Source organism: Bombyx mandarina, chromosome A1 (genome assembly GCF_030267445.1).
Source record: "Bombyx mandarina strain Sakado chromosome A1, ASM3026744v2".
NCBI classification, from domain to species: domain Eukaryota; kingdom Metazoa; phylum Arthropoda; class Insecta; order Lepidoptera; family Bombycidae; genus Bombyx; species Bombyx mandarina.
Genome location: NC_143234.1, coordinates 19,464,816 through 19,483,622, shown reverse-complemented (window position 1 = coordinate 19,483,622; position 18,807 = coordinate 19,464,816). Strand labels below are relative to the sequence as shown.

Here is an 18,807-nt window from a genome sequence, read left to right as displayed (position 1 = left end):
ATTCCGCAGACGTAAAAGCTGTGTGTGGGAATCAATCGCAGACGTGTCGGATATAAACGATGTGTTCGCTTAGCTGCAGTGCGGCCCGACGCGGCCGTGGAAGTGGAAGAAGGCCGTTTGTTTATGGTATGGAGTAAGTCAATGAAGCAAGCGATTGAAGAGTTCAGGACGAAATTTGTTATATTTAGCCAATATTCAAGTATTTGAAAATCAAGGTGAAGGCAACAAACACTACACTTTTACGGTTTACTTTGATGCTACCGATATTTAAATGAGGTTAGTCATTTGTTCAGCACTATAAATCAGGGTTTTAACCCTACTCAATACTTAAGTTGGATGAATGGCATACACATTCTTATGAACTATCATAATTACTCAATATGGGACGAAGTCAGATTTTCTCCGAGTAACACGAGGACATGTTACAAGATCGCTGGACCAGGATTCTTTCCAGGAGGAAACGGAATGTAAGATGCCGTCGACCAGGTGCTGTGTCGACATGCGAAGGGCGGTCGGCAAGGAAAGGGCGAGAACAGCCAAAGACCGGGCTCGGTGACTTAAAAAATAGAAAAGGCCTATCTGGACGACTATGGATGATGATGATGAAAAATTTTGAACGCATTTCAATTTACACTCACGGAGCTCGCTTCGTCTTCGCTTATATTTTGCACCACAGGCCTATAGTGTCGTGATTTTATTGATGCACATTACATTTGAAACGGTGAGAAATCAAAATAAAACTTCAAACTAAATTGACCCTTCGTATTTCAATTATAAAAAAAATCTATTGTAAAGTCTAATTTATTCTTCGGGTTACCTGCGATACGTGACTACTACCAATATTCTCTCTCTCCCTCTTTCAATAGATTCTTCTACGTCACCTTTTACTCGCCAACCAAAAACCTTTATAAAATAGTATTTACAGAGTTTTATCGTCAGTTGACAAAAAATGGGAAAATCTTGTTCCTCCATGCATCTGAGAACCTCAAAATACTTCTACACGATAAAGAATAAATTAATTTGAACTATATAAACTTTTAATTGGTAACACTTTAAAAACAGCATCAAGGAAATTACAAGAAAGAACGCCTTCGGAGTAGGTACTACGGAAAGAAGAAAAGATCAGTGACGCAAAAAGAAAAAAAAAACTATTTCCGATCAGTCCTTTGGAGGGCTGCTGAGACGAGACGTCCGGTCGCGAGGACCCCGGGAAATAGCCGATCGGAACCCGACCTAATGAGCGACGGGAAAATGGAAATAGCACAATAAAAGAACTCTGCACTGATAGCTAAATGGCCGTTATGATAGCGTCTTGAATTTTGTCTATAGGAATGTTTGCTAGGTAAAATATATTCTGATGCAAAAACAGATTAATTCTAACAAAGTAATTTCGACTTCTTTATCCATAACAGAGAATATAAATTTCAATGGTCCGATACTAAATGTTTTTACGAATACGAATAAAATGTTTTATACTGGTGGTAGGACCTCTTGTGAGTCCGCACGGGTAGGTACCACAACCCTGCCTATTTCTACCGTGAAGCAGTAATGCGTTTCGGTTTGAAGGGTGAGGCAGCCGTTGTAACTATACTGAGACCTTAGAACACCAGGTGGGCTGTGAGCCCGTCCACCCAACTATCCAATAAATAAATAAAATACCCATTTACATAACATCACAATCTACTCAATTGTTTATTTGACTTTTAAAGTCAAATATTTTTTTTCACCCGTTACTCTGGCTTAGTTAAATCAAGGCGGTGCTTATAGCACGAACGCAAAACTACACTAATGTTGTCGTAAATCAACTAAACTAATATATATTCGGTAACGTTTCTGAAGACACGACAAGGAGATGATCCGTTTCCGCGGGTCGTTCATGATAAATTGAACGTGTCGAGAGATCGTTTCTAATCTTACTCACCGAACCAAATTAGGAGGGTTGCGGGTAAAATATGACATAAAAAAAATATTTGACGTAACTTTGCTGTATTAATAATTGTCTCTTGCGTTTTTTTAAATGCCTTCGACGCTTAGACGATGAAAAGAGATCATCGTTGTCCGGCACGTTATTTCGGATCCTCCCGATCCACTAACGGTGCTTTTAGGTACCTCAAGCACCGTTCATCGTTCTCGTCGAACCCGTCGCTTGCGACGAAGGGCTCGACGAGTAAATGAACCCTCAGACGCAGCCCACTAATTTTTACGCTGGATCTTCTCAGCGGGTCGCGTTTCCGATCCGGTGGTAGATTCTGCGAAGCACGGCTCTTGCTAGGGTTCGTGTTAGCAACGTCGTCAGGTTTGAGCCCCGTGAGCTCACCTACTAGTTAAGGTTACGTTGAAATAGACTCTCAAGGCTATCAGCTTAGGTGGGAAAAAAAAGTTGTCCAGTACCATTGGCAATGCCACACAGCTGCCATTGCTTGAGCCTTTCTACAACTTAATTGAAACTAAAGAGTGATTACAAGTTATACTTACCAATACCACGTTTTAGAGGAAAAAAATAAAATTCGGATTGCACAAAAATTCTACCACAGAGTGCCTTATCTCAAACAGCCGAGACATTATAAAACTGAAAGCCGGTGACATTAAAACGAAATTCGCAAAAAACTTTATCGTTCAAATAAAATTTTCCGTCCGAAGTTCAACCCTAAAGCGAGGAGTGCGATTCCTTCGGATAACAGGCCGATGATGGATCGACGTTAAGACTTGTCTCTTTGGAGCAATTTGTGAGGTTGATGTTTGCCGTTGACAACTTCCGTATCCAGTGTTAAATAAAAAAAAAAGATGTGTGGTGTCGTGGGACACCGGATCGAAACGAAGTTCCTTATTGTAAAAATATTAATTTTAAGTTCTACTCGAGGTATAAAGAAAATAATTATTCGGGTATACATTTTTTATTATGATTTTTTTATTGAAGAAAAAAAAGATATTCCAAAACAAATTAATATACACTAAAAGCAATAATCATCAAAATCGATTCACCTAGTCAAAAGTTATGAGCATTTTAAGAAACAAATAAACATTCGCGACGAACGGATTCATACACATCTCCGATCACAACAAACATTGCGTTAATACCAAAGCATATTTGTCAAGCTATCATTATCAGTACGACTATACATTGTCCTTGAGAATTAATATCATCATCGTGATTCAGAATAACTAGAATTTTTGTATCGTATGGTATAGCTGTCATCACAATACTGAGTCCAATTTAGATCCCGAGCCCGAAAAATTTAGGTCACGAACTTTCGGAAAGCTTACGCTTCAGGACTGGCTTAATAGCTTAAGCCTTGAAGCTTTATCAGTCAAAATTTAAAATGAATTTCTCCGCAAGTAATTTATTTTCATCTTAATTTATGTTCATTTAAATCTATGTTATTTATTATGTGCTGTATTTTACTAAAAATTACCTAGAAAAATTCTTTTGAAAAGAAAAAATATATATACAAAGATGATAAGTAATTATGTAAAACAAGATTAGCTGTAGTCTTTTTTTAAAATAGCATTAATAACAGCTTAAGAAACGTGAGTACACTTCGGTTTTCTTTTTACTTCATGACATCAAAAATACTTAAAAATGTGGAACGGTACTCTCAAATTAACCTCCTCATGAACGCACAATGCCATACTGCCTAAACTACGTAGAAAGCAATTAAAAAAACGTTAAGTTATAATCAAATCTAACTTCCAAAACTCGTAAACATCGTAGAATTAACGCTACTACCCGCTTATAGCTACATCAGTGTGTTTAATGCGAATTTTTTAACGTTCTCGATAGCGTAAAAGTTAACTCAAATTTGTATGGAGTTGGAACGTTTGCCTACGTTTGCCGTTAGGGGCGCTCTTCGAACTGCATAGAAATTTAAGTTATCTTTTACGCTATCGATAACGTTAAAAAACTCGCACTAAGCACAATGGTCGAAATTTGAATTGTATTGTACGTAATATGAAAAGTATGGTGGCTTTGTGTAGGCAAGATGACAGTACCAACCCGTGCGAATGCACACAATACAGCCTACCAACATCAGAAGAACACTATTGTTAATATTAAAAGTTTCCGAAATCCTAAAACACGTGTGGTTCCACCCCGTGTTGTTCATTAGTTGCTGTGACCATAACTTGTTATGTTTCAGGACATAACCCTGGGAGGAGTTAAGAGAGTGATTAGTCTTCATACACGGAATATTAACGATTTTTTTTTAAATCGGGCTGACGACATAATAGTTCCCGATCTTACTGGTACTTGATAGCTACACGGGATCACAAGTGTGACCTTTAAGAACGTTTTAGAAACAAATTGTATATTTAATGAGTTCAAATACCTTTCAGCGCATTTTGAGATCGGAAAGACGAGGATATGCTAGTATTTATCTAGAATCCATCCATAGTAGTAGCATCCTTTACTTCATCTTTTATATATTTTCATAACATCTTAAGTACTGTCATGTTGTGTTACCAATGTCATGCCTATTTCTATTGCGAACCAATCACACCGGATTTGATGTTTGTGACAACTTTTGTACGATCCATTTGATTTTATGGCGCTCGGGTTTCAACATCATTGGCGGCATTAATGTTGTGTTCTCTATAGATTCCTGGTTACGGTGGATTCGCATGAAAACTTATTTCATTTTATTAAGTACTAGCTATACCCGTCCGCTTCGCTGGGCACTTAAAATTAACATTATTATTTCTCACCCCCCACAAAGATTCTCAACATTAAAGCCCCCGCAACTGATGTAGGGAGTCCAACACTCATGTAAATATTAGCCTATCCATTAAGTACATGTATTTTCTACATAGATACTAAGTTTCAAGTCAATCGGATCATTGTTCAGTAGTTATAACGGAACATCCGTAAAAACCACTGTAGATTTATATATTAGTGTAGATATTCCATATTATTTTTATGCAAAGCCTAGTCACACTAGCGTTAGTGCAAGTATGATCTTGTGACGTCACCGGCTCGTGTTTGAGAGCTAGGGAGCCGTGCCAACTAGGCCACTAGAACTCAGCATTGAACTGCCTCATGTATCTGTTATTCTGACCCTTAGAGCGCCTTAAAGAGTAGCTGAGTGCATTGCAGTCGCCTGTTTTGTTAATGACGCTTAACATTGTCTTTGTAGTGAATGATTGGATCGTATAACACAAAAGTTTCCTTGGCAAAGATGGATGATTCTGTGGCTCGCTCTATGATGTTTCGTTAATCGAATCAAAGCTTATATTTTAGATATAACAGATGTGCTTTTCGAGCTTTCTTTAACGCGGTTAGACGTTACAATAATAAAATGCGTTTTTGATTTTAGCTAAATGAGATATTACAAATTTTTGAGGCAAAACATACATCTTAGTTATGTTAAATAAATAGTCTTGCACTGATTGTGGATTTTTTTGTATCCTGAGTATATTTCAATTTAAATATTGGTATAGCTGTTTGTTGAATCAAATGTTATACAAAAGTAATTGCTCATTCCTCGTAATTTGAACCCGCAAAATGAAAAAAAAATATTACGTGAATTAAATAAATTATCTAATTACACACAATTGCGGGATCGCTTTGGGCCATTCCAAAAATTATAATATGAAAGAAAGCGATTTTGGTTAAATAAAATTATTAAAAAAGACTAGATTTTATATTGTCGGCCCTTCATAGAGAGTTAATTATATTTTCTTGAGTATAGAAAATTACAAAGACTGAGAGAACATTTTCAAACGCAAATATCTTTTTTTCTGTAATGAGATATCTTATCTTATACCTTTAAACGAGCAATTCTTGTATATTAATATGTATATATATAATCTGAATCTCGGAAACGGCTCCAACGATTTTCATAAAATTTAGTATACAAGGGATTTCGGGGGCGATAAATCGATCTAGCTACGATTTATTTTCAGAAAATGTTGCTTTATTCGTGTTTTCAATAATCAACTCTTCCCGACATGTTTTGCCGAATAATAATACTATTTTTCTTAATTGAGGGCAACTAACCGCTTTAAAGACACAACAAGATGACGTTATCAAAAAAAAACCGTCATCATCTAGTAATTATAAATATAACATATTCGATTTGTATAGGTCTCCTTAATGTTTCTTTTAATGACTTTGCGCATCTTCATTATCATCATTAAGAGCCTATTATAGTGCGCTGTTCGACATGGGCGACTTGAAAATATGTTTTTTTTTAAATATTCGATAGCTAGTAGGAATAACTATAGTAGAGTAACTGTTTGTATTACTTTACTGGGTTCAATCATTACCAGAATCTTGATGCAAGATTTAAAAAAAAATATACATATTATACACGAATCTTTCTTTTTATGATTGAAGGGTTACTGGTGACCCGGGGGCCTTTTCAGTTTCACCAGGACAGGTGGGCAAGCAAAGGCTCAGTCAGGAGGGACTCTCTGCTTTATTGTGAGCTTTTTATCTCAAAAATTAGCGCCATTTTTCGGTCTACTGCTTTTTATCAAAACAAAATGCAACCGAGCAATCAAAACGACGTGGTCTATTTTTTTAATTGAGGGTAGAATTACTTTTTACATTAATTTATCTCCGTTCTTCTATCCTATTGTAGCTATGCTAATTCCAAGCTCATCCTCCCACAAACGCTATAAAAAATCAATCATAAGTTTAATTAAAGTTTCCACACACGCATTACGAACATAATCAACTCCGATTGTAATTCATCTCGGTACGGTACGTTTTCTGCGTGACATTTTTGCGAGACGCGGAAAATCGAATCGTCCGTGACGACCTCATTCCATGGACACATCAATTAACGAACGGCTCTTATAATTATCTTTTTTTTTGTTCAATTAACGCTTTCCGTTAAAATCGAATCGTTTCAAAACATCCGAGTGTGAAGTTTCGATTGAAGCCATTCATTGTTAGAGGTCATACGGATTTCGAGATTGACATGATTAATATACCCGTTTTTTCTTTTTAATTACTTTTGTGTTCGAGTAGTCGTTTTTAACGCCCATGTTGTAATGAGATTTCCGTTTGACGATAGAATGACGATAGAGATGGATGATAGATTAACATCGATGAGGCCGAGACGTTCCGGTCATCGTTTTCGTCGAACCCGTCGCTTGCGACGAAGGGCTCGGCAAGTAAATTAACCCACAGACACAGCCCACTGAGTTTCTCGCCGGATCTTCTCAGTGGACCGCGTTTCCGATCCGGTGGTAGATTCTGCGAAGCACGGCTCTTGCTAGGGTTCGTGTTAGCAACGTCGTCAGGTTTGAGCCCCGTGAGGTCACCTACAAATTTGGTGAATATAGAATAACCCCTCGAGGTAACTAGAATAGGTAGGAAATAGAAAAAAAAACCGAGATGTCTGACTGGTGGTGATATATTTAAATTAATAACTAAATATATTTTAAAACTTTTGTGATCTGTTCATTCCGGCTTATCTCTGATCCCAAAAATTAAAGTAAAAAAGGTTTATTACAAAAATAAATACATCCGAAATAGCTATTGTCTAATATTGTATTTACACGGTCGTTGATAATATCATATGTCACATGTCAGGGGCACTAAGTAAGACGCTTACGTGTTTATTGGGCCGGCAGTCATCAATATTCATTATTTGTGTTGGTCAAGAAATAATTGTGTGTACGGCTTGATTAATATGAGGAAACCGGGATAATACGTTAGCGTTCTGGCGACTAAATATTGGTGTGGCTTCATATGAATTTCTGTTATGTTATTAATTATTTACTCAATTTATTATTAATATCAATGTTGTACCACAGTAATATTAACGTTAAAATCTTATATAAATTGAAGGGTGTATTTCAGCAAATTTACCGGTATTGTTAACCTTAAAATTTCATCAGTTCTAACTGCAAAGAGTTTCTTTTAAATCTCTAACTCTTTGCAATTGAACATTTGCTTTGAAATAGGTCAAAGGATAACAAAATATGCACCTCCATCGGCTGCAAGTAAACCTTTATTATGGTGATATGAATAAAGTCGCCTATTTCTACCGTGAAGCAGTAATGCGTTTCGGTTTGAAGGGTGGGGCAGCCGTTGTAACTATACTTGAGACCTTAGAACTTATATCTCAAGGTGGGTGGCGCATTTATGTTGCAGATGTCTATGGGCTCCAGTAACCACTTAACACCAGGTGGGCTGTGAGATTGTCCACCCATCTAAGCAATAAAAAAAAAAGTGCGTGCGTATAAAGTACACATGTCAGAAGTGAAACTTTTTTGGCGAACTAATTTATAAGTCTTGTTTATATTTATGCAAATCTAAAACTTTAGATTAAGACTTAGAGGAAGGGAAAAAGGAAGATATGTTCCCGCCAAAAGTCTGTCAAATGTCAATCTCAAACCTCAGTGTTGACAGTCACATTATGTTTAGATTTCTAAATTGTTAATGACTAATATTTTTCCAATTGAATTGACTAATTTAATTTCATGCTATTTGATTAATGTTCCAAATTCTTTTCATTTTATTTCAATTCCTATTAACATTTTTCACAAAAAATTATAAAATATTAGGCTGTATGGTATGATACATTTGCCTTTCCAGTTGGAAAAATACAACAACTACTACTACTGACATTTGACAAGTACTTAATTTCAATAGTAGTTTGATGTCACTTCCGTTGCATACCTGCGTGACGTTCTGTAAAAATTTTACCCTCATGCGCCTAAAGAAGTTTCACTTCAAAAAGTGAATTGTGTCGCACAGGTAGGTATCATCCTGTATAGTCGTATGAAACAAACGTTTCCATTTTCTAATTTTCGGAACACAGATTCAGATTTACATTTCCCGTCACAAGATGGGGATGCGCCAATCAGTTTGTGAACGCTAATCAACAAAGATAAAGGTAAAGGGAAATGGTTCGTCGATGGCTGGTGAAAAAAAACCACTAAAACAGCATGAAATCAAGCAGTTTTAATTTCAGCATTAGAGCAGTTTTAATTTCAATTAGACTAAGACAATAAAGAATCATTGTCATTTAAGAGGTTTAATGACAAAGGAAAGATCTTCTACCGAGCTTGTGAAATCGCTCCGTAGACTGATGGTCGTAATGTTATTGTTGTAAGGGAGATTCAGGCATAATTATCTCAAATATCTTGTGTGAGATGATAGCTACCGCCACAATCAATACGCTACTCCCTAAGGGAGTTAAGCTTTCGATTGTAATTGAATATGCAATTTCGGAAAGGGCACATGTCGCATATTTTGGTCAAATACGTTTTTTCATATACATGTAGTTTTGAGGCTTACCTACACCCATTTTATAATAATTCCAGTAATTTTCAATTGCTAATTAACACTAAAATATAGGTATCTCAAAAGTTAATATTTTAAATTTTACACTGCTTTAGAAAATAATCAGTTTTTTTCATTTCCTGAACATTTTACATTTTCAGAGATGTGCCCTTTTCGAAATTGCATATTCAATTGAGAAGCTTTCAAACAATAAAAAAAGGCCGGGACCCTTCAAGTGTAACTCGAGTGGATAGATCACCGCCTCACCGGTATAGAAGCGTAATCGACTTTAGTCAATGAAGCAACACCGTTCAAGTCTCACAAATTATCGGAAGTGTCATTCGAATTACGGTTTTCGTCGAGTATGTTATCTTTGGCCTTAACGCAAACGTTAGAATAACTTTTCAATTTGCGTAGATGGATAAGATAGCTAACGACCTGTTTCAGGTTAAGGGGTAAGACCAGACATGACAATTTATAGTTTTTAACTTATACATGAGCTCGTGGCTGTCTGGTGGTAGTATCTACTTTTCCATACCGGCTTACAATACGCAATTCCGATCCGGTGGTAGATTCTGCGAAGTACTGCTCTTGCTAGGGCCGGCTTTAGAAACACCTAGTTTGAGCCCCGAGAGCTCACCTACACGTTAGGGTTACGCTGACATAGCCTCTCAAGGCTATCAGCTTAGGTCTTTCACCAACCGGGTGTGATTGCTCGGTAGACCGACGGTTCTGATTCTTCTTTTCGGAAATTGTATACATCCAAACTTATCTTGAAAATACCGTTAGCAAGATTCAAGTAACATAATCTCGGAAGTGATTTGGGGTCAAGTGTTAAATACATAGTGTATTATTTTTTACAGTCTGAAAACTGCTTTCTTATGGTCTAACTTTATGGTTTGGCCACGATGAGCAACCTAACGGATAGGTACTACCAACTTTTCTATTTCTTTCGCCAAGCATCCGTGTACTCGAATTCCAAAGCCTTGCTAGTGTACCTACAATATAATTAACACTAAGATCATCAGTGCTTACATAATATTCTCAAACCAAATGGTTCTTCATGTATCGTTCTCGACGCATCGTTGAAAAACGTATCTAAGTTTGGATTGATTTTCATGGAGTTTATTTAAAAAAAAAGATTTAACTTTTTTATTTATTTTTTATTGCTTAGATGGGTGGCCGAGCTCACAGCCCAGATGGTGTTAAGCGGTTACTAGAGCCCATAGACATCTACAACGTAAATGCGCCACCCACCTTGAGATATAAGTTCTAAGGTCTCAAGTATAGGTACATCGGCTGCCCCACCCTTCAAACCGAAACGCATTACTGCTTCACAGGTAGGGTGGTGGTACCTACTCGTGCGGACTCACAAGAGGTCCTACCACCACTTAAGGAGTCTACGTCATAATTTTCCCTTTGCTTTTTTAGTTTCAAGCACAAATACCTAATTAGTATTCATGAGCTTCGCTTTATTTATAATATATAACGTAAGATTAATTACAAGTTCCCGCTTAAAATACTGGCTGTTTTATTAAAAGCGATTGACAAATAAAAAGAATGTGAAATTAAAATTTTAATTGCAAACGTTCGTTGGTCAGTCAAATATCATATATGTACCTAATTACAACGCTCCAAATGCTTGATTGAAGAACTTAGAACGATTGGCATTAACGAGCTAAATATAGAAACAGAGCGCTGATTAAATTAATAATGCAACTATGGTCAATTAGTCCGTGTTTGCTTGTTTAATTAACGCATGTAGTCAGCTTAAAGGACCAGTGTGCGCTTAGCAAATAGAGCGAACTGTCGCCAGCTGTTTCGACTTTCGCATTAATGTTAATGTATTAATTCCTAAAATAGGAGGGTAGGCAGCGGTAGGCAGCGGCTTGGCTTTGCCCCTGCCATTGCTGAAGTCCATGGGCGACGGTAACCACTCACCATCAGGTGGGCCGTATGCTCGTCTGTCTACAAGGGCAATTAAAAGAAACCTTTTCTAGATATCCGATGTGGCAGTTAGAATCTTGTCATTTCTTTCATTTTCCTATTACTTAATTAACATTGGGAATATGTCTTTTTGTCAAATATACGATTACATATTTTTTGGATTGCAATCAGAAAAGGTGATCTTTTTATATTTACATGTTTTCAAAGGAGTAGACGGTTGAACGAGCTCACGGCCTTTCTGGGCGTTAAGTGGTTACCGGAGCCCGTAGACGTAACAAAATAAATACCACCACTCACCTTGAGACTTAAGGTAAAACTCTCAATTGGATTGTATTATAAGATTGTTGTCTCGCCCTTCAAACCGAAACCCATAAACTACTAAGCGGCAGAAATAGGTAGGGTGGTGGTATCTACTTGTGCGGACTCACAAGTCATCCTACCACCAGTGATAGTAGAGTTCTGATATCTCATTGTAATGTTTTTCGAAAAGCATTTGCTAACGATACTCCAATTCCAAAACACATTCAATGAGATTATTACGATATTATACGGACAGACAGTAACTTATCAGTGTATTTTGTTTTATATGTATTTCCTATTAATTAAGCGCAGTAATTAAGCTGTGTCTCTTATTGGCCTCTTCTTAATAAAAATATAGGTTACAAATACAAATTAATAGACATTAATTAAGAGACAAAAAAGAAATGGAGTGGTTTTATATATATTTAACTTCATATATTATATATGTACAATAATATACTCGTACATACACATATTAAACTTCAAACTTGTTATTTTTTAGAAACGAAGTATTAATTAGGCTTTAAATAGACATTTTTATATTTATATAAGAGGCAGGCGGCGGCTTGGCTCTGCCCCTGGCATTGCTGAAGTCCATGGGCGACGGTAGCCACTCACCATCAGGTGGCCCGTATGCTCGTCTGCCTACAAGGGCAATAAAAAAAAATTAGAACTGAATTACGTAATACATAGCAAATCACTCTTCCTATGAAAAAGGGGAATTTTCAAACAAATATGTACTATTTAAGTATTTAGACTCTCCTCGAATGGATCATAATTTTCGTGAGATAGATTTCCGACGGACAAATCATACTTATTCCACAATACACACACATTCACATTAACAAAAAAAAAACCAATACTACACTAAAACTAAATCCAAAGGCGTAAACCATTTTGTTCCGCAACAACTCGATTTTACCTGGAACATAAATAAAATTTATATATAATACTTGAAAAAAGAATACTTTAGTAAAAGCTTTTAATTTTATCTTTGTATATTGCCTGACAGTATCCTGTCGAGCTCACAATGATCCAGGTAAGTGGTTACCAGACATGCTTTCTCATTGTGATACTGTGTCAGTCTCAATAATGTATTACAGTATTATAAATAGGATATTATGCACACAAAAAAAACAATGAATTATATCCTTCTTTCATTTTCATTGGGTTATAGCACTCAACAATACCCTTGAAATGGAAACAAAAGAAAGGTTATTGAAGAATTCTATTTTAAAAGAACTATTGTGGTGGATCAATTCATCACACAAGGAATATTAACTCTTATTCCATCAAGCAAAAGTCAGTTTTATTTTTAGGTTAGATTATATTGATTGATATATTTTTGAGGGGCAACGAAATCTCTTAAGGTTTTCGAAGTGTTATGAAAGTTCTTTCATTTCCGTGAAACGAAATTGAATTTCTCTTTTGAATAACAAAAATATTTTTGATATGTTTTTTTTTTTGCGCGGTTCTGTTAGGAAACTCGGTGAAAAGAAACACGAAATAGAAGCTAAACATCTATCTATATGATTTAGCCGGCGGAAACAATGACATATAAATGGGAAACATCATTTACGAATATATGTTCGACATCGCCCAAAATACGTCATTACGGATCCTCCCGATCCATTAACGGTGCTTTTAGGTACCACAAGCACCGATCACCGTCCTCGGCGACGAAGGGCTCGACGAGCGAATTAACCCACAGACACTGAGTTTCTCGTCGGATCATCTCAGTGGGTCGCGTTTCCGACCCGGTGGTAGATTCTACGAAGCACTGCTCTTGCTAGAGCCAGTGCCAGTGCTCAGGTGTGAGCCCCGTGAGCTCACCTACATGTTAGGGCGAAGCTGAAATAGCCTCTCAAGGCTATCAGCATAGGTAGGAAAAAAATTCTATGTAGACAGCGAGTTGGCTGACATTGGCAATGGCTTTGGCCCCTGCCATTGCTGACCTCCATGAGTGACGAAATGACATTGTAATATTGTTTCATTAGGGAATATCCAATGATTTACAGATCTCACATCTCAAGGTAAGTTGTATTCACGTACGTCATATAAAGAATCATAAACAACACAATATGTATACCTAGAGAATTCTTCAAAGGTATTTTATTGAATGATCTAATCCAGTGTTTCCCAACCTTTTGTGTGCCATGCCCCACTGTAACATTTCTAAAATTTTCATGCTCCCCATACATAATTTTTCAAAATATATAGTATTAATAAAATAATAGTAACATTTCAAAATATATAATAAAAAACTGAAATTCAAATTCAAAGTAATTTTAATACAGATTTTCTATATTAATTTAGTGCGATTGCCTCCCTTAATTGTCAAATTGCCCCCTTGTGGGACGTGGGTCGCACGTTGGGAAACGCCGGTCTAATCTGTTTAGAGTAACGGTCAGAGAGGAGCATGATCGTCAAGGAAATCAGGTCAATATGCAACAGAGCGAATACAGCCTTGCTCGGGTTCAACTCCCAAAAATACTCCGATTGTGACATCGTAAACAGAATATATAGTGACATGCGAATGTAGACTTCATTTGATAATAAATAAAGTCGTAAAAAAACTACGTGTATTTTTGCGTGTACGTGAATACTATCAATTTGGATGTGGCATTTCGGTTTTGAGTTTGGTTTATATATATTGGACATATTCATATTGGACATATATTGGAGTTTTGATAATTTAATCGCATTCAAAATGAACATCAATTTAAATATTAGATATAAGAATTTAAACCTGAAGATTTGAGTTTAACTTCATGATTGACGTTGCTAGCGTACTAACCATTTCAAAATAAAGCTAAACCTCCTGGTGTTAAATGTAGGACGTTTTGTGAGTCCGCACGGGTAGGTAGGTACCACCACCTATTTATGCCTATTTATGCCGTGAAGCCGTAATGCGTTTCAGTTTGAAAGGCGGGGCAGCCGTTGTACTGTTAAAGGTGAGACTTTACAATTCATGTCTCGAGGTAGATGGCGGGATTTACGTTGTAGTTTTCTATGGGCTCCGGTAATCCTTTAACCCCAAAGGGGCCGTGAGTTCGTCCATCCATCGAAGCAATTAAAAAAAAACGCAACTTGAAAAAAATATTTTCAAGTTAATTTTATAATCAATCTAAATTCCAGTTGAAAAGCTATTTACGTCTGGGTCTGGTATCTGGATAGGTGTAACTGTTATCTAACCAAAAACTGTATATGGTAGTTGGTCTTATCACTACTTAAGATGCGGGCTTATGAAACAGATAATAATCCCACAACACAACCAACTTTTACTTATGACAGGTTTTAAACAATGCTAATTGTTACGTTTTCATACCTCTAGTTCGAAACCAATCTGTGGGTTTTGAGCTTTAACCACGGCAACACTGGACGCGGTTTGACTGGGCAGGACTTTTTGGCGGCAACGCGAGGAGTGAATTTGTGTGATTTGTTTTATTTTGTCTATTTCGTGTTTCTTCAGGTTTAAATGTGTAATAACGATGGTTTATTAACTGTTTAATATCTGTGAAAATGCACAAATGTCGGAAAATGAAACAAAGCTGCTGGACGTAACTTCTCGGGTTCCTCCAAAAAGTCCACTGAAAAAATCTCAGTAAATGACCACCATTTTATTGCGATTATATTTCATCCCATATCATCTCATTTCATTTAATTTCATCCCAGTTGAATAATGTCTCAAATTAATCATCTTCATTTCATTTCATTTCATTTCACTCTATTTTATCAATTTTCATAAAAATAAGAATATAAATTAAAATAATATATGACTTAAAGGTCTTAGTTACCAAGTCATAAAATCCATTAAAAAAAATACGGGGCATTCGTGACTTGACATTTGCAAGTTCTCGGTTAGCAACGAAAGATTTGCGGGTCGGCCGCGCTGCCACGGTGTATCTCATCATTCTCTACTTTCCCTACCACATCCTAACCCAGAAACCTGGTATCCTACGGCGTGATACGACAAAGTCATCGGTTCGTGGTGAGTGATAAGCTAACAATCTATTAAGAAAGTATATCACCGCGAATATATACCTCGATCCTTTCCACGTTTAGTTTTAATTCTATTTGTTGTTATGTTTACAATCAAAAGTAACAAAATTACCCGCCTTATGATATAACCTACTCTTACTTTAAGAGTTTAATAGAGCTGTGGTATACTGGTGTGACAAATCGACTGTGGAATCAACCAATAAAAAAAAGTTTTAGAGTAAAACCATGCTTACGCAATGAAATGCCGTAATTAGGTAGTGATCTTAGTTGAGTTTCGTAAGTAGAAAAACAAAAAACGTGTTCCGACACTTTCAAAATAAAGACTTTCAAATATTTGAAGTGTCGCTTGAAGGCGATCACGTGATGTTAAGGCAAAAACGTGATTGGCGCGTTTTTATTTAGGCGCAAAAAATGACAAAAGTTTGGTTGTTGGCAATTGTGTTAATTTTTAACAAACCTTCTTAGAGTAAGGATTTTAATCTATTGGGAACGAATACTTCTTTTATTACCATAGATTATACACTTAACATTTGTGATTTATTACTTAAGATTAGCACACGACTTATGAACTCTTACTATTGAAGATCATTGTCACAACATAATCGTTGTTGTCAGAACAATATCGACAAAGTTTTAAACATTTTGATGATAATAATAATTACTATTATAGTATAGTATACTCGTATTATCTATATATTAATACGTGAAGCAAAAACTTTGTATCCCTTTTTACGAAAATTGTGCGGACGGAGGAGTATGAAATTTTCCATACTTATAGAGAATATAGAGAAGAAGTGCACAATGCTAATATTTTTTTAAAAGAATTCATAAAAGATACATTAAATCAATAAAGAAAACATTACACACACTACATACCATGTATTTGACGCACACACGCATGCATACTATTTATTGTCAAACTTTTGTTCTTGACGTCTGTTGTCAAATTGAGAATAGATTAAATACTGTTTGTCTTTGTTAATATTTTTTATAGTGTAGTCTTGGCGAAATTTGTGATTATAGAAGTATAAAATACAATCATAATAGTGTACAAGCTTACAATTCCAATTAATTATAGTCGAATTTCGACTACGACGGGACCTCTAGTAGTAATCAAAATTTGGTATCAAAAAACAACACTTTTAGCAGATTTTGGATTCAACGATATATTTGAATAACGAGGTAGGTATTCAGTTATCCTTAAAACTATGACGTTTTAAAATAATATTCCTCCGTGGTATCTGTCATTTCTACTTCCTCTTTGTATATAATTACTAAAAAAAACATTTACAAATCGCTTTAATAACTAAACTTAAACAAAACGACTCAAATACGACCAGCTTATCATCCCGCGGTAAATGCGACACATAGGTTGCTGTAAAAATATTACAATAGTTTTGGTACTGAGCATACGACAGTACTTTTTATACAAAGCGGTTTTAATAAAACATGAAAGGGTATGCTATGACGTCACCAAATTAAACAGATGCAAACTTCTTAAATTTATAGATAAGCTCTGAACAAAACTCCAAACTATCGTTGTGAGAAGACATTTTCAGATTATTAGTGGCCACATCTACAATGTTTAAGTGGTAAAATATTTATCCATTTTGCAGACATTCCTTAAAGTTAGTAAAGTCTGGAGCTCCAAACAAATTCTTAAACACTTTAGCGGTAGGCAGCGGCTTGGCTCTGCCCCTGGCATTGCTGAAGTCCATGGGCGACGGTAACCACTCACCATCAGGTGGGCCGTATGCCCGTCTGCCTACAAAGGCAATAAAAAAAAAACACACACACACACTTTAAAATATATTCCAGTAATATTCTTACATCGAATTCTTATTTCAAAATGTGTTCAGCATCAAAAAGATGTAACGCTGGTATGGTCCATTAAATATCATGACATTTCAGCTCTACTGAAACAAAGAGCTGTCAATCTTTGAGCTCAGCTTTATCCCGGAGTCTTACGACAAGACAAGTGTTCGCGTGTTCATATTTAAATGGCGGAATAACAACCTCGTATCATAACGGAGCCTAAATAATTTCCGAAGACGAAATACTGTATTAAATTCTGTTAGCAGTTGAATAGGCATACATAGCATGGTTATTTTTAATATGCCTTCTATCCTAAGTACTGATTTGATAAGTCTGTTCTTTAAGAAAAGTAAGTTAAACACGTAAAATCAATAGATTTGAACTTTGTGACATCCTTTATTACTACAAATACAATTCCGACTTTTACATTATTCGCTTTTTCTTGTCTGTGGGATGGGTGTGTGGATTTTCCACAACATAATATGTATATGTCGGAGAGTTTGGTAGCTAAACGAAACTCAGCACGATTCCCGAGAGATGGCAGCACAATTGCGGTATCGTCGGAACTCGGCTAGCTTCATGCTTCGACAGAGCCAAGCAGATAGAGGCGCGTAGACGCCATCACACTTACCAACCAGCCTTCTTGAAGAGCGGTGCCTCCGTCCTAAGAACTGTCATTCGTTTTCGTTTGCTAACGTCAAGAGAAGATTTCTATATTTTTCTAAGACAACAAAGTATGTACGTCTCATGGTAGGTGGCGGCGACTACTCAACACCAGGTGGACTTTGAGTTCGTCCACCCATCTAAGCAATAAACATAAAAAAGTACTTAAAATAACATGGAATCATCGCTTAGTAAAAAGCGTTGAGCGTAACAAATTTATCGAGAATCATAAGTTTACAATGTCTGAATTCAGAAAGTGTGCCATCCACTATCTTTATGAACGAAATCTGTGTCGTTAAACTTAACTGCAAGAGCGAGATGGTGACCGTTATATTCGCCCTAAATTCGTTCGTTGAAATTGTATTTGAATCTAACGTTTTAGCGTCTCTCGCAGAATTTGAATCTATTCAAATAAGAGTGTATGACAATAACTTAGTGTCTGAAATCTGAGTGCGTATACTATAATAGTTTTTGATAAGTAAAACTGTGCTATCTTGTGTTGATTTGTGTGTCGTAATAGTCTTGATCTTTGAAGTCACTGGATAAAAGAATCGTGAAGTAAAAGAAACAGAAATTTAGGTGACACAAATTCTATATAGGAAATGAGAATCGCAGGGTAGTTGGTTATAGTAAAAGAATACAATCTTACGTTCCTATTAATTACTAGGTTTTCGCCTGCAGCTTTGCCTGCGCCTACGGACCACACTGAATATAGCGTGGGTAATTCGTTCTTAGCAGTGAGATGAAAACCAATGTCCTTTCCCAGGGTTCAAACCAATTCCATACCGAATTTCGTCACAATTAACTTAATGGCTTTGACTTCAGAAAGTAACTGACCGGCAGAG

At 36.3% G+C, this 18,807-nt stretch overlaps 1 protein-coding gene and 1 long non-coding RNA gene across 2 annotated transcripts in view; both read right to left on the bottom strand.

The window, feature by feature from the left end:
- Nucleotides 1–18,807, bottom strand: part of UBL3 (ubiquitin like 3) — a 155,420-nt gene that overhangs the window by 35,659 nt on the left and 100,954 nt on the right. The window lies entirely within an intron of this gene.
- The window catches only part of LOC149499613 (uncharacterized), a 54,715-nt gene continuing 48,234 nt past the window's right edge, over nt 12,327–18,807 (bottom strand). Inside the window, exon 3 of the long non-coding RNA XR_016325602.1 lies at nt 12,327–12,404. This is a non-coding gene — a long non-coding RNA (uncharacterized LOC149499613). The remainder of the gene's footprint in view (nt 12,405–18,807) is intronic.